Below are 11,377 nucleotides of genomic sequence, written 5' to 3'. Positions count from 1 at the left end.
TTATCAATTGTTTCAAATTGATGAGTCATTTTTTTTCCTCCTAGAACATCAATCCATCACCACACTTTTTTTTGTGGACTCTTGATCTTCCATCTCTAAATGCCTTCCACAGTTGTTTTAGAAAATCAGAGCTTAGGCCATCCATTTGCACACGTAACATGACAGCGGTGTCTGTGGATGCTATAATGCATCGTGGTGTGTGCCTCTGTTACTGAAAATGACCATGGGGTGGAGCAGGGTTTAACAACAAACCTTGCAGTCTTGGCAGCAATACAAGAAGCTGCCTGGTGCTTGAAGTTACAAGGGGAAGTATCTTATTTATCACTATTTACATCCACTTTACCAAGAGAAGAAATAAATGCTAAAAATGTCACTACAAACTTGTTGAAATACAGAGCACTGCTCAATGGGGAGAAAGTATCTGTTTGTTAGCATTCACAGACTGAAATATGAGAAATTCCACGTGCAAAGTATGCAATCTGTGGGCTGGATTGCTTTGCAACAACAGCTAAAATTCAAACTGAAATATTTTGTAAGAAATCTAACTCCTTACCTCTTCAGTGACTCATGACATGGCTCTGATTTCTTGAGAAACATTTTTTTTTTCTCATTCACATCTATCCATATTTTAAATTCTCCAGAGGACATCGTGGCCATCTCTGCAACATGTGTATGTTACTTGTCATAGACAAAATACCTCTGTGAAAGTGTTTTCTGCAATGTTCCTGGGTTTGTGCTGTTTCCCTGCAAGTCCCAGGCCACCCAGAGCTTAGAAGACTGCGTTCCCTTGGTCAGATGGCACTTTCCTCATACTGGGGATGGTTTGGCCCATCACGTATGAACTATGCAACCGTTAGGAGCCAAGCAGGCAACCTGTGTGGGGCTGCCATTGTCACTGGAACATCCTGTTAATGCATCTGTGTCTGGGCATCCAGCATGCTTTCTTTGTCCCCGTTGTTCTCCCTCCACATTTTCTCTGCCCGTTTGCTTTTACAGGAGGCTCCTTGCCTCTCGTGGACTAAAATCAGGCAGGGAGGGAGGAGTAGAGGGAATATGATCAAAAGGCAGATTGCCTCTCTGCAGAAAGCTTCCCTAAACCACCCAAGAAACACAACTGTGCCTTTAAGCAGTCCTGCAGATAGCCATCCCCTTGACCTGTTTTCAAACAGGCTTAAAGGTAGCCTGTTCTCACCCTGACACACATCATAGTGCCTTTAGTGACCAAAGCTGCTTGGGAGATGTGGCTGAGCCAAGGACAGGAGACAAGCTTTCCCCCCAGCTGCTGTCCAAGAGACTTCTCAGAACCTGAAAAGATGGGCTCTTCTAATGTTTGTTGTTTTATTTTTTTTAAACCCAGCCTTGTAATAATATCAGATAAATGAAGACTTCAACGCATGCTGAAAGATGCCTGAGAGAAATTGCTTTTGGCAGCTGCTCCTTCTAATTAAAACGAAAGTCTGAAAAGCCTCAGTCTTTGGGAACAATTAATAGAAAGCCGGCACTGGATAAGATACAGATAATTCCTTGTGCCTGTTAACTGCTTCCTATAATTAGCACACATGTGCTCAGCCGAACGCAGCCTGACCCTGCCATGGCACGAAGGAAGGTCTGACTGAAACAAGGGCAGTGCCTCTTGCTTGCCCTTTGCCGCCTTCCTGCCAGCAACAATAACTAAACTAGCATGTTTCAATGCCCAGAGAACCCTAAAACTGTGAAATGAGATCCCAACATGGGAGAACGAGCTCCTTGGAGGAGGCAGAGCAGCAAAGAAGTGGTAGGATGGATGCAGGGCATCGCCTGCAGGCGGTGTTTCGTGCACGCACATGCAAGGAACAGCTCCTTTTGGGGCTGTTGTCACTCCCAGGCTGTTGCATTTTTTGGTGAGCCAACATTAAAGTTGCATCTGAGAATGTGTAGTCAATGCGTGGTGTTCAGACCTTGTCAGACATGGCGAGCTCAGGAGTGCTACCTGCTGTTTTCAACCTTTTTTTCTTTTGCCATCCGGGCTGCAGCCCAGGCAAATGTGCTCAGAGGAGGTGCGTTGAGAAACTGCAATTAAGCCATGGATGTGAAATCTATGTTGAGAAGTTGTTTTTGCCACTGCCACATCTGTCATGGTTTCAAAATTGACTGCCAGGTAGCTGTGCTGCTCCTCCACTGCTGGGCTTTGGTTCAGAGGTGGGATTTACTCTAGCTACGCTGCAGCTCAGGGTGCCTGCCCTTGCCTGCTTGTCCCTCGCTTTGTCTGCAGGAACGAGGACCTGGGCCTACGGCCGCTCTGACGAGGCTCATTCCCCAAATAACTCCTCTCCCAGCCTCCTCTGCCTCCAAAGAAAAAAACACCCTTAATCAAATATATAAACACTGGCAGCTTTCAGGTTCGTGTTTCTTTCTGAACCTAATTTAAATGAACAGCAGACATTTTATGGGCTTTTCCAAGTGAACCTACAGGGGCTTATTTGCTAGAGTCTGACTTTCTGACAGCTCTCTGCAAGCCTAATCAGAACCAGACTTACTCTCATATGAAGCAGACGAATATGTATTCACCCAGCTACAAAGAACCAGGCTAAATGGAGTAAGTCATAAACCACTACCACTACAGCAATCATTCAATTGTGCGCATTTACCGCACGAGGGTTTTGGAACAAGGGCTGCGTTTGTTTTGTTCCCATTGTAAATGGAAAGTTGTGGTGGTGAGGAGCCAAGTAAACGTGCCCTGTGTCTGGAAAATGCCCCATGTGTGCAATATGGAGCTTGCAGCTACAACTTGGAGGACACCTCTCTGCTCCACAGCCCACCGGTGGGAACGCTGAGCTGATGTCTCTCGAGGTGGAGAAGCTCCCAGGTCCCTTAGGAGAAGCTGCACAGCCTGGGACAGGACAGACTGGACAGGACAGACCCCAGAACCAGTCCGGATTTACGGCTGATTTGTCTTGTCTTTGCAGTTTGTCATTCTTCAATACATAGAACATATTTCTGAAATGTTCCCAGGCCTTTATTTAGACAAATTCTGGATGAGATAGTGCTGGGAGTAGTGCGGAGACATTAAATACTTAAAACGTCTTCAAGGAGATTTAAACCTTGACCTCTAAAAGAAGACTTTTTTCTCTTTCTAATTATCCCAGAGTGTTCCCATCACATAATATCACCTCTGTCTGTTCAAGGATTTGTTAATTTTCAGTTCCTGACATCTGGAAGAAATTTCTCCTTATCTCGCATGTGCATTTTCAAGTGAAATGTGAAAAGAGGTGCTGAACTGATAAAGCAGGGACGTACCTTTGGGCTGGACCAGATGGTGAGGTGCTGCAAAGGAGGAGGCATTTGGCCTAAAGCAAGGAGGACCAGCAGGGCAATCTGCAGGGCTGGGCCGACTGAGAGGAATGGTCAAATCCTGTGCACATCAGGGAGACATCACGCTGCTGAGCCATCCTTCACCTTATAAGAAAGGAGTTAAGTTTGTTTGAAGCTAGAGAAGCTTCAAGTGGTTCTGGAGCGGGTGTTTTTCTGTCTAGTTGAGATGTCAGTGCTTCCAGCTTCTTGGATAAACTGCTGAGTGACTGAAGCTCTTAGCAGTTAGAAGGCAGCCAGCACTAGTATGGTCCACCTGCTTTCCTTAAACATTTGGCCTTTCAGTAAAGGTCAGGTATTCCGTGCTGAAGTCACAGTTTAACACTTCTTATATTGCCTTAGTGATTTTAGGGTTGATGATTATTGCTCTTGCCTAAAAAAAAAACACACATTATTTGCAATTACCTGTGGCAATGTCTCTAGAGGGGAGATTTCAGCAACATCTCCTTTCCCAGGAACGGTGCAGTGCTGTATCTGCCTGGGCTGAGGTTCCTCCAAACACTGCTTGTCCAAAGCGTGGCTGTTGACCTGGGGCTTTGAGACCTCCTCTCTGTCGTGTCCCTGTGATTTGGAAGGAAATGTCTGATCCTAGAGAAAAGTTGTCTTGTCTGACCCTTTCAAAATCAGCAGACCAATCTTTTTTTAATTATTTTTTATTTCCTTGTCTAATAAACATGTGCCTGTTCACTGCTGTTGCACAGAACCCATCCAGTTGTGCTGTTGGGATTTGGTGGTATTTGAGGTCCAGCTGGCACAAGACGCAGGAGAACATGTCCTGTGCAGAGCTGTAGCAGGACCAAGAGGTGAAGTTGCACCAACTTCTGCACGGCCATATTTCATCACCATAGGGTGCTTTGGGTGGATGTAAAACTGATAACAAACTGATATTGGTTTGTTTGTTCTTTATACTGTCTTGCCTGAGTGGAAAGTGAGTATTGACTTCATCTGTGTAGATTAGGTTCGGATTTTTTTTTTCTTGGACACTCTTTGAGAGTATTCAGCTCTGAAGTTTTGACTCGGGGTCTGTTTAATTGAAAATTTTAGGGGATTTGGTTTTTGCTTTTATTCTTCGGTTGTTGTTGCTTTTCACTTTATACAAAGCTAGCACACAGACAAATGTCATCAACTGCATGGAACTGGCATTTTATTTGAAGTCATTTTTTTTCACTGCTCTCTGCAAAGCATTATCACTGAAATTGTTTTTTTTTACATGTTGTAGCCATTTGATGTGTTTTCCAGGTTTGGTGTCTCTTAGCACAATGCATTACAGTATAATAACTTGCTTCTAGAAGGGTGGATGACTATAGATAAAGCATTATCTTGCTTTAAGAGTACAGAAGTGTCTTTTATTCTCATTTTTACGACTAATATCCACTTTTGGCATAAGAACACCCGTGTGGTATAAATCAAATGCTTTTAGATACTTAGGCTTTTCATCATTTTTAAAAATGTGGAAGTGTTGACATTTTCTGAAACCACCTTTAAAGTCTTTTTGGATAGCCCATTTATACTGCATCATTTTTTAGGCTTTCATTTTAATCTTTCAGTCTGTCCGGTTTTATTGGTGTCATGGAGACTCTCGAAAACAGGAATTTCTGTTTCCTTTTGTCGCTGTTACAAACAGACAAAGTGATAGCAATACCTGACTGAAAAACGTCAGACTTCAGTAGGATTTTTTACCTTTCCGTGTAGAAGAGGAAATAATTGGAACCCTCTGGTCAGCTTTTTAGCAAGGCTATTTTCGCTCTGGACAGAGTCAGACAAAGGCAATCCTACTACTCCATTGCATGAGCTTTAAAGCATTTTAATGGTGTTGTTGCACTAAATTGGCATTAAATGCAAGCTCTTCTCTAAGAAATTATTATTAAAATTTTAGTGCCTGGTTATGCCTGTGTTTGGTCAACATTTGAAGGTTCTCAGTGGGGACTGATTGGCAGCCTGACGTCTGGTGCCTTCCTGCCACTGAAGATGCCAGGGCAGTGCGGAGAGCAGGAGGCAGACATTTTTACAGCTGTACACCCAGCTTTGTATCCTGCAGGCTCACGGACCATAAAAATCCTTGTTTAATAAGAGAAAAGCCATTTCCCAGGAATGTTTAAAGAGTGGCACTCAGTATATCAGAGGTTTCATTTTCAGAAAGTTGGCTGGGTAGGACATCCATAGAAATGGGTGCCCAGAGAATATTCCACTTGCACGTGCACCTGGCTACACAGAGGACCCCACTAATTTTTGCTCTTTCTTTTTGATGAGAGTGAAAAAAAGGTCAGACTAGGTATTTTCATACAGAAACTCATCAAGGAAATCTTCAAATACCTTTCCCAATGAAAAACAAATGACTTTACCTGTGTACTTGTATTAATGATGAGTATTCATGATGAGGTAGTGGCTCTTTTGGAAGATGAATTCCTGACGAAAGATGGCATGGCAAAACATACTTATCAAAACCAATCACACTGAAAGAAAAAAGCAGTTTTGTGTCACTTGGAGGGGGCAGGTTCATTAGTAAAGGAGGAAGGTGTCATAATTCACAAGATCAAGCTGATAAAACCAGTGGTCTCATCATCTGGATTTAGCTATTCCCTGACCCAGTTAATTTCCATGGGAAACCCTGATCCTGCACGAAGAGAGTGCAGCCACATGAATCAAGTGTGACTTTCCCCCTTTTTAGCAATTACAATCATTTCTTTGTCTCACTTGAAAGAAATTTGTGATTTGGAGTAAGCTTTCTCCTTATTGTGTAAATAGCATTCCTCTCCCATCACACCAAACCTGAATCTGAACATCAAAATCCAAACTCGTTTTTCTTGCAGATGATGCTGACAGTCATTATAAGTGCCTTTGAGTACTTGCAACGATATAAATACTGCTTGGGAGCTCTTTGCAACTGCAGACCACAGCCCTGTGAAGACCTAATAGCTGAATTTCTAACTGCACCTTTCATAAAGGGGTGGTTATTCATCAGTAACAATAAGTAGGTCTTCTTCTGGACATAGACCATGAAGGCACATGTTTTTTGGACTCTGTCTCTACCTAGACATATTCCAGATGTGTTCCTTTTTGCTTGGCAGTCACCGCATCCCTCAGATAACTCTGTGATAATATTAGCAAAATTCTAGTTACTGACGGTGCACAACAACTTTCCAATACACAACAATTTTATGCTTTAAAAGAAGGGGACCCAGGTATGCTTTTTTGTTTGCCATCTCACTAGGAGGATTGTCTTACCTACACCTCTTTAAAAGGAGGAAAACAGAAAGCAATACATACACAGACTATATTTTTGCTTCTGATTGCCAGCAGATAACAGCAAGATGCTGGTTTCATTTCTACTACACTTTTAAAATTTATTATTTAAACCTGGATAGTATGCCAAAATTCTCTCTCTCCCTCTCAAGTGAAGTATATGTAGGGGAAAATTGAAGTTTTCTGCTGAGTTATTTCTTGCCAAGCTTTTTCAGCTGCAGGATATAGTGAAGGCCAAATTGTCTGAAACATATTAGGACTGTCAGTATAATCAAGGGGAACTGTAGTGTGATAAAGTTATGAATCTATGCTGTAGCACCCTTATGTAATGGATATCTATATACATATATGTGTTTATTATGCCAGGGTACTGTGGCATAGCTCCATATTTTCTTTCAAATGCAATTGGTCTTGATTGCTGTATATGTGTGTATGTACACACACGGGAGGGAGAGAAAGAGAAATCTCCTCCCCCTACTTAGTTTTATTCTTTGAAGGCAGCATCTGCTCATGATGATATGGCAATAGGCAGATGTTCTAAAGCTGGGTTTAACTGTAACATAAATTGAGATTTCAACAATTCCTTGATATTTGGATATGGCACTTTCAAAACACTGTGTATTTTGAATTTAAGAAAGAGTAACTGCTTTTATTTCAACTCAGATTTTAGCCCTAGTAGTGTTCTTTTTTTTTTTTTTAAATGAGGAAACCCTTTGTCAGGAGCCACATTTTTTTGCTATAGCCACACTTCTCATTGGAAATGAGAGCTATGATTAGGGTCATTTGTTCAGGGCTGTGGTTGTGCAGGCTCTCTCTGCTTTGGCTGGTATGTGCAATGCCCCAGCATCCTTACAGTAATTCCCATCAGGATTTATAAGGAGGTTTTTGTTTACCAGAGGTTATTGTGAGGAAGATACGGCTTCATTCAAATAAAACATGCAACAAAGCTCACAGCCAAATCAGCTTTTATGGCAACAATTTTAAAGGTCCCTTTTTACAGTAAAACATGCCAGGAAATGCTTGCTTGAGTTGGAAAGTCCAACCTACATTGCTTGGTCTTGCACCACAGGCAGGGGAGACGGGGACAAGACTAAACACAAAGGGGTCACAAGAGGATGTTGCCTGCATTACATCACCTTCCCTTACCCGGTGGGAATCTTCCTGCTGGGACGGTACAAGCAGCAAGTTTCAGGCTGTGAAAGGGGCAGTTTCCCACCAGGTAGGGCTCAATGCTTTGCCAAGCATTGGCCAGGTAAATCCTAGCTGCATGCCCTCCTTGGCTTGCGAGCCACCTGCTTTGAGAGAAGCACATCCTGGGCTTTGATAGGATGCAGATGGGGAGCAGCTCCTTCTGGAGGACAGTCTGCTGGTGAAGGGTGTGCTCTGGCCCAAGGATAACATGCACTCCCCTCTGCAGTGAAGCGGGGTTGAAAGACTCCCCTCTTTTTATCTTGAGGTTTGTGACACTCTTGGGTTATGAGGTTTAGCTCAAAAAGCAAGCCAGATGGTTAAATTGTAAAGCTGAAGGTCTCTTCCAGGATTGCAAAGCTGTATAGGTCTGTGCAATTTGGTACTCTATATCTACGTGGTACACGTGGTGGGATTCAGCTGGGCGTGGGCTCCAAAGCAATATTTCATCTCTTATTGATAATTATTTGTCATAGATAGATGAAGGAAACAACTCCCCTCCCAAAAAAAACCTTGTTGGCTTTTCAAGCCGGGAGATAATTTGTCCATAGTTAAACAGAAGATATTTATAGAGACATTAACCGGGTGTACAAAATACTTCAGAAGTTTGTTCAAAAGTGATTGAAATCAGCTGTTACTGAACCAAAAAAACAACCACACAAGCTAAGTCTACAGCCATTGGTCTATCTGTTGTCTGTTAATGTAGTGCTTTCTTCCAGCAACATTACCAACAAGGGCAGTAATATCAATCTCCTGCCTTTCATTGGTGGGTATTAATAATTCAAAGATTAAACTCATCATCAAAAAAGGGTGATTTCAGTGGGTTTTAATGAAAAACTGCTCTAGCAGTTATATTAAAATATATTAAAATATTGCTGTGTTTGAAAAATCGAGCACTGAAGCAGCAGGAGAACCAAAGTGTCCCCCAGGCAGAGCCCTCTTTTCTGGCAGCTTGAAAACCCAGCCAAAAGTGCATGGTATGGGAGGTAACGCAGAGCTCTGCCTGGCAGAGTCCCTGAAGGTCAAATTCTGGGTCTGAAGCTGCTGGGCTCTGCAGCCTCTCAGCAAAGCCATCAAAGAATTATTCATTATAGGGAAACGAATATTTCTTCCACATCTATTCAGAGTGCAGAGAGGGCAGTCAGAGTAAACTACTCTTAGCTAAAGAAAATACTCAAATAATTTCAGCTCAGATGCTTAAATTTTGCCAATATTTTCAAAAGCTGAAAAGGGAACTGTATGGTAGAGAGTGGCAGCATCAAATTCTAGCTACTGACCCTATTGCAGTAAGCTCAAATTAGGAAAATGATGGTGTCAGTGTGGACCAGACTGCTCTGTCCTATCTAGCCGTGGTGGCTGCCCCATACGAGCCACAATTGCTTTTGTTCTTGCACCCCTTCTTTTACCCCTCAGCAAATTGTGGACCCAAGTACAAAGGCATGTTTTGTACAGGCTGAGTGAGTGGAGCAAAAATGTCATTAGGGTAATGAATGGAACCTGCCTCATGTAAAAAAGAGCTTTCCAGATGATGCGCTGCTCACCGAAGGCAGCCACGCTCCACTGGTGCCCTTCCTCCAGGCCGCTTCTAGAGTATATACTTAAACAGAAGCATTGCTTTGGCTCCTATAAAGGATTAAAACAGATCACTGATTTCAGGAAGCTAATCACTTGGCACCAAGTTGGTTCTTTTTTCTTTTTTTTTTCTTCCTTCTATTTTTCATTTTTTTTTCCTTTTTCTTCCCTTTTGCTTTTTTCTTTCTTTTTTTCTTTTCCTTTTTTTCTTACATTTAAGTAGTTGTCATTACTTAAATAACATACCTAACTTGAGAATATTTAAACACCCTAAGACACCCCTCTTACAGCATCCTCATTTAAGAGATACCAGTGACACTGCCACAGCAGAGCCAGCCATCTGCAGCCCTGCTTAGTACCTGAGCAGCTCAGAGCTGTGCTCTTCCTTGGCATATTCCCTGGTGGGAACGTCATAGCCTTGACCTCTGTTGAGGGTGTCTGTATAGTTTGATGTCTCTGATGGTGGCTAGATTCCCAGGGACATACTTCCTTGATGAATAGCGTGCAAAATGGATTCATAACAAAAAATGCCAAAGATGCCTTTAAAACATTTTGATGCAAGACGTCTGAGTATGGGGTAAGACAAAAAACTTCCCCATTTTTAATCTCAGAGTCAGAAGTTTATTGCTGATGTTTACACAGATGCCATAGAGCTGGAGCCACTGCACATCTGGGGAGTAGGAGGCTAAATCTCCCTTTCAGTTTTGTACTGGAAACATGGTCAGAGGAGGTTGCCTGACAGCATGAATAAATCAACATGTTGTCCACAGGAAACAAGGAGATAGCTGCAATGAAGCATAAATAATGTAAGACTAACATGGAGAGATTATTTCATACCTTTTTCAGAGGGCTGTGGTGAATGGTTTGCTGGAAAAATTCTTAGAGAGCTGCTCTAAGTGCGCTGTTAAGAATGATCTCTTCATCTTCATGCAGAGAGGTGGATTAGCAGGATTCCTTGTGGCCACAGAGAGAGAGGGAAAGGAAGAAGCAGGAGACACAAGACCATGCAGAGAGATCTTGTGATATGTTTTGTCCTATCTTTGGTTAGGGGGGTGAAAGAACAAAGACTTCTTGGTTTCAGCAACATGAATAAAAAAAGATTTTATCTTTTCCATAAAACCTCCCAGATTATAAGAATGAATAAGTACACTATTTTTTATTCATAAGTTCATCTGTTTATTTGTAAAATAGTTCCCATGCCGTATCTTTGACAAGGGCAGAGTTGCTAAAACTCACTGAGTCAGAACACTTGAAAACCTCTTCCAGCATTTGTCTTCTCTGAGTGGAGCCATGTCCCTCCTCTGCTTGCTTACACTTGGACCTTGAAGGCAAAGCACCAGCCCGAGGGCAGCAAAAGGCTTGTCAGCAATGAAAAACTCAGCTATTGTCAACACAACAGATGGCTTGGTGCTGCCAGAGGTGCTGCTGAGGTGGTGTCTCGGCTCACAGCCTTGCAGGCCGCAGAGCACCTCCAGCAGCTTGCCAGGAGTGTCAGGAGGCCTCCCAGGAGCCCAGGAAAATGGTGACTGGGGAGCTCAAGGCCCTGTTGTTTCCTAGGGAGTGGCAGCAGGTCCCAGGAAATCAAACTATTCGAGCGATCAGATCTTGGACCTTGCCGAGCCAGACGAGGTCCTGGTGTTACCACTTTGTAAATACACTGCAAGGCAGCTGCACAGAGGTGCTAGCGGGAGGGCTAAACCACCAAGAAGTGCCACTGCAGGAACTAACAACTCAGATCTGAATTCCAATGACTTCCCTATGGATTAGGGGCATATAGTTAGGTCCTGGGTGAAATGATTAGAGCAGAAATAAGTTGAGTTTTCTGAATCACTAGAATTTTAGAAGCCTGTTAAAATGAAAAGCATAGACGTAGACAAAGGGAGAATGCATGTAAGATCCTGGTACCAGGACTTCATGAGGACTTCTGCTGCTGTCAGTCTCTGCTTCCCAGTTTGTGTGTTTGAGGCTATTTTCAGACGTAGCCCATGCCTGCCAGAAAACACCAGAGGAGCCAGGAGCAACTTCT

The 11,377-nt window shown here is 42.9% G+C and overlaps 1 long non-coding RNA gene across 1 annotated transcript; it reads right to left on the bottom strand.

The window, feature by feature from the left end:
- Positions 1–633: 633 nt before the first annotated feature.
- Positions 634–10,388, bottom strand: LOC121070174. Its single transcript, XR_005819937.1, has 3 exons — positions 10,189–10,388; positions 5,691–5,801; positions 634–3,435 (listed from the first exon to the last, which is right to left on the bottom strand). It is a non-coding gene; the product is annotated as an uncharacterized LOC121070174 (long non-coding RNA).
- Between the last annotated feature and the right edge of the window lie 989 nt (positions 10,389–11,377).

Source organism: Cygnus olor, chromosome 4 (assembly GCF_009769625.2).
Source record: "Cygnus olor isolate bCygOlo1 chromosome 4, bCygOlo1.pri.v2, whole genome shotgun sequence".
Classification (NCBI taxonomy): domain Eukaryota; kingdom Metazoa; phylum Chordata; class Aves; order Anseriformes; family Anatidae; genus Cygnus; species Cygnus olor.
Note: the sequence above shows the minus strand (reverse complement) of the source record. Positions and strands in the feature narration are given on the sequence as shown.